This window comes from Rhipicephalus microplus, unplaced genomic scaffold, assembly GCF_043290135.1.
Source record: "Rhipicephalus microplus isolate Deutch F79 unplaced genomic scaffold, USDA_Rmic scaffold_137, whole genome shotgun sequence".
In the NCBI taxonomy this organism is placed as follows: Eukaryota; Metazoa; Arthropoda; class Arachnida; order Ixodida; family Ixodidae; genus Rhipicephalus; species Rhipicephalus microplus.
In genome coordinates this window covers 252501-257525 of record NW_027464709.1, presented here as the reverse complement: position 1 = coordinate 257525, position 5025 = coordinate 252501, and the positions used below count along the sequence as shown (strand labels likewise).

General features: G+C 58.2%; 2 non-coding genes across 2 annotated transcripts; both read left to right on the top strand.

The window, feature by feature from the left end:
• Window positions 1-307: 307 nt before the first annotated feature.
• Window positions 308-2122, top strand: LOC142791037 (small subunit ribosomal RNA). Its single transcript, XR_012889958.1, has one exon. It is a non-coding gene; the product is annotated as a small subunit ribosomal RNA (ribosomal RNA).
• Window positions 2123-3841: 1719 nt separating this feature from the next.
• LOC142791073 (5.8S ribosomal RNA) lies at window positions 3842-3994 on the top strand. The gene has a single exon (XR_012889982.1). It is a non-coding gene; the product is annotated as a 5.8S ribosomal RNA (ribosomal RNA).
• The last annotated feature ends 1031 nt before the right edge of the window (window positions 3995-5025 follow it).

Genomic DNA, 5025 nt, shown 5'->3' with positions numbered 1-5025 from the left:
GACCCGTCGTCTGGCGGCTTTGCAGTCTCGGCTCCGTTGCTAGTTCCGGCCGGTCCACCGACAGTGCAGCGGGCTTGGGCAACCCGCACGGCGCGACCGAGTCGATGCAACGAAAAAGAGCGAGCATGAACGTGCTTCTTGCCGCACGGCTCCCACTCGTCTTTCGGGAAGGTTGTGCCGTAGCGAGCTCGAACGCCGTCATCTCGGAGTGCAAAATAAGCGTGTTGGGGCGCCTGAAGGTGGCCTCCGCCGCACACAGACTGCGTCCGGCCCGCCGAAGGCGAGGACGGACGCGCAGTCGAACGATTACCTGGTTGATCCTGCCAGTAATCATATGCTTGTCTCAAAGATTAAGCCATGCATGTCTAAGTACATGCCGAAATAAGGCGAAACCGCGAATGGCTCATTAAATCAGTTATGGTTCCTTAGATCGTTTCTTCCTACTTGGATAACTGTGGCAATTCTAGAGCTAATACATGCAGTGAGCCTGGAGCCCTTTGGGTAACGGGTGCTTTTATTAGACCAAGATCGATCGGGTTTCGGCCCGTATTGTGTGGTGACTCTGGATAACTTTGTGCTGATCGCATGGCCACGAGCCGGCGACGTTTCTTTCAAGTGTCTGCCTTATCAACTTTCGATGGTAGGTTACTTGCTTACCATGGTTGTTACGGGTAACGGAGAATCAGGGTTCGATTCCGGAGAGGGAGCCTGAGAAACGGCTACCACATCCAAGGAAGGCAGCAGGCGCGCAAATTACCCACTCCCGGCACGGGGAGGTAGTGACGAAAAATAACAATACGGGACTCTTTTGAGGCCCCGTAATTGAAATGAGTACACTCTAAATCCTTTAACGAGGATCAATTGGAGGGCAAGTCTGGTGCCAGCAGCCGCGGTAATTCCAGCTCCAATAGCGTATACTAAAGCTGCTGCGGTTAAAAAGCTCGTAGTTGGATCTCAGTTTCAGACGAGTAGTGCATCTACCCGATGCGACGGCTCGGACTGAACATCATGCCGGTTCTTTCTTGGTGCACTTCATTGTGTGCCTCGAGATGGCCGGTGCTTTTACTTTGAAAAAATTTGAGTGCTCAACGCAGGCGAGTCGCCTGAATAAACTTGCATGGAATAATAGAACAAGACCTCGTTTCTGTTCTGTTGGTTTTTGGAATACGAGGTAATGATTAAGAGGGACGGACGGGGGCATTCGTATTGCGGCGCTAGAGGTGAAATTCTTGGACCGTCGCAAGACGAACTACTGCGAAAGCATTTGCCAAGAATGTTTTCATTGATCAAGAACGAAAGTCAGAGGTTCGAAGGCGATCAGATACCGCCCTAGTTCTGACCATAAACGATGCCAACCAGCGATCCGCCTGAGTTACTCAAATGACTCGGCGGGCAGCTTCCGGGAAACCAAAGTATTTGGGTTCCGGGGGAAGTATGGTTGCAAAGCTGAAACTTAAAGGAATTGACGGAAGGGCACCACCAGGAGTGGAGCCTGCGGCTTAATTTGACTCAACACGGGAAAACTTACCCGGCCCGGACACTGGGAGGATTGACAGATTGAGAGCTCTTTCTTGATTCGGTGGATGGTGGTGCATGGCCGTTCTTAGTTGGTGGAGCGATTTGTCTGGTTAATTCCGATAACGAACGAGACTCTAGCCTATTAAATAGGTGCGGGGTTCCCAGCACCTTACAACCTTCTTAGAGGGACAAGCGGCTCCTAGCCGCACGAAACAGAGCAATAACAGGTCTGTGATGCCCTTAGATGTCCGGGGCCGCACGCGCGCTACACTGAAGGAAGCAGCGTGTCTTTATCCCTGTCTGAAAAGACTGGGTAACCCGTGGAACTTCTTTCGTGATTGGGATAGGGGCTTGCAATTGTTCCCCTTGAACGAGGAATTCCCAGTAAGCGCGAGTCATAAGCTCGCGTTGATTACGTCCCTGCCCTTTGTACACACCGCCCGTCGCTACTACCGATTGAATGATTTAGTGAGGTCTTCGGACCGATGTCCGGCGCGGCCTTTCGGTTGCGCCGGTCTGTTGGAAAGATGACCAAACTTGATCATTTAGAGGAAGTAAAAGTCGTAACAAGGTTTCCGTAGGTGAACCTGCGGAAGGATCATTAACGGATTGTGAAGGGTGAGCGCCTCAGCTGCGTCTGCGCCCGACACTTTCTGCCGCTGACCCCGTTTGGACGCGGGGTCGGCTTTTCCCCACGGGGCTGCCTGAATGTGGAGCGGCACCCCGTGACAAATTGTTGCGCCCAGCGGACGCCAACACCGCGACCTTGGACGGTCGGCCAGGTGGCGGACGCGGGTACAAACGGCGCAACGCACTCATAGGTCGGCTTTCGACCCGCCACAGCACCGTGGCTCGAAGCGCTCGAAATGCGCGACCCGACCGCTGCGGGACCGCCTAGTACTGTAAACAGGAGCGGCGGAGCGCGAACGGCGAGTCGTGGTTACGTCGGTAGAAGGCGAGGCTGCGCGTTCCCGAAACGCCAGCCGAGTGCCCTCCCGACCGTTCGAGCGTGCAAGAACGAGACCCGACAATCGCGCGGCGACTGCCAAGTACGAGAGGAACGGCACAAGCGTCGGCGGTCGGTCAAGGAACTGGCGATGTGACGGGTCCGCTGTGCACCAGTGCATACCGTCCCGCCGTCCGCGGCAAGCGCCTCCGCGTCCTCGGGTGACGGAGGCTGCCGGTCGGTTCTTGCAGGCGAGGGATCTCGCTGGCACCGGTTCGCGTTGACGCGCGGCCGGTCATGGCACGGCGATGCGACGGCCGAGGTGCGCAGTACTCGATGGAGGAACCGCACGCTCCGATGACCGTCCCGCCCTCCGCGGCGTATGCGTACCGACCGTAATGGTTGCAGCAGCGCCGGCCGGCTTTTGAATTTGCCACACGAAACACGGTGCGAGATCGCGGTTAGGGGAGCGTCGACGTTGCCAGGCGTTTTGCTTGCTGCCGAGGGAAAGGCGGCACGGCCACGTCGCGCTCGTCGCGATTAGCGGGTCTGCGCGCTTTGGGAAGGTGCCGCAACGACTTGCCGAAAGAGGAAGCACGGAAGAACGAGGGACTTGGACGTCCCGACAATTGAACGCACTTGCGGCCAGGTCCTTGCTGGCTTCGTTCTTCCGCCTCGAGTAGGCTCGTACGCGGCTCCGGCGCCGAAAGTGGTCCTTGGCACCGACTTCGGTGGACGTGGGAAGTGCCGCGCAAGTACGGCGCGCCTGGCTCCACCTGTTGGCTAAAGTAGGCAGCCGGATCGGCATTTTGGTGTGCGGTGGCAAACCGTGGATGCGAAAAAAGCTTGTGCGATTTCGTGGAACAAAAAGCGGGGGTCCCCCTTTTTATGCGGAGGAGACCGACCCGCCTGCCGTGGTGAACCGCGACGCCACGGTAAAAACGGGAGAGGCTTGTCGATGGGACCGTGCATCCCGCGCTCCACGGAGGCCGGGAGGCGGCCGCCCGAGGAAATGTGTAGCCGTCGAGGCCCGCATCTGCGTGCACTCTTATCCAAATGGGTGTACCGCAGGCATTTTCTGGTTAGGCGGGCCAATGAGAGCGAGCACACAACGATACCTACGGGTCCGGCTTGGAGAACCGGCTTCGACGCCTCCCGAGTATTTATAGAGGGGTGGACCACGAAAGCACTCGCAAGTAGCGAAAGCGAAACGCCGTCCGAAACACACCGTTTGCTCGATTTGCGGCAGCCGAAAAAGGCGCGGCAGAGTTTTGGAGTCCAAGCGTGCGCTGAAAAGCGCCCTTCTTGGCCACTGTTTGGCCGAGTGCCAGAAACGTTTGGTTTTGACTGTACGGAATTGAACAAACACTTTTTCACGACTCTAAGCGGTGGATCACTCGGTTCTCGGGTCGATGAAGAACGCAGCCAGCTGCGAGACTTGGTGTGAATTGCAGGACACACTGAGCACTGATTCTTTGAACGCACATTGCGGCCTTGGGTCTTCCCTTGGCTTCGTCTGTCTGAGGGTCGGATCACATATCAAGAGAGCCTTCGGCGCACAAGGGAACGTGAGCCGTCGACTCGTTTTGACCGCGTCGGCAACACGGACAGCACGCTGAACACCTCACAGCGAGCGCCAACAGCGGCCACTCAAGGGCGAGACGGTGGCGACCGTCGTGCCAGAGCCCAACCGAAACGGGGGCGACCGACTGCATTGAGGATGTGGCACCTCGTTGAGACCGCCGCAGGACTTCGAGTCGGAAGGAAGCCTGCAGGGAAAGTGCGGTCGAGGTTGCGTACTCCTCTCTGCGACCGGGCGCGCAAGAGCTGCGAGAGCCACGGACGCGCAACTTTAACGCACGGTAAACACGAGGAGCGAAAGCCGGCCAGCAAAGCTTCTCCAGCCGTGCGCAAAGTGCGCGAGATCGCAGCCTTGCGTTGCGCTTGTTGCCCTCGAAGTAAGCAGGGTGTCCCGTAGACCGGGCGCTCGAACACGCTGCGGGGCCGTGCCTCCTCCAGGCTTTGCCGCGCGAACAGGGAACGTTCGCGCGCAAAGCGCAGGGAGGTGAGGAGGCTGCGCCCGACGTTTGCGGTTCGCTGCGTACGCGGTTGATGCGGAGAGCACGGCGCGACGACTTGCCGCGAAGCGGAAAAAGTCTCCCGCACGAGTTGGCGAAACGTTGGCGAAGCTTAAGGCGTTCTCGTCGTAGTCCGCCGTCGGTCTAAGTGCTTCGCAGTTCCCGTCCCGTTCAAAAAACTGGGCCACTCCAGTTGGGGCGGGGGCGACGCTACACGAGACGATGCCTCTCGCCAGGCTGCGTGGCTGCCCTTGCGGCGGCGGCGACTGGCCTCGGCGGTGTTTGGGCTTTCGACACGGTCGTTTATCACGCAACTGCTCGGACGACGCACGCGCGCAGCGGAATGCCGCTTGCCAGCCTTGTGAAGATGTGACCCTGTACAGGGTTGCGGGCGCACTTGGTAGGGCGTCGTACTCGGTTCGCGATGGGTTTACGAACGTGTCCCGTCACTTCCACGTCACACCGGTTGTGCGCCGCACGCGT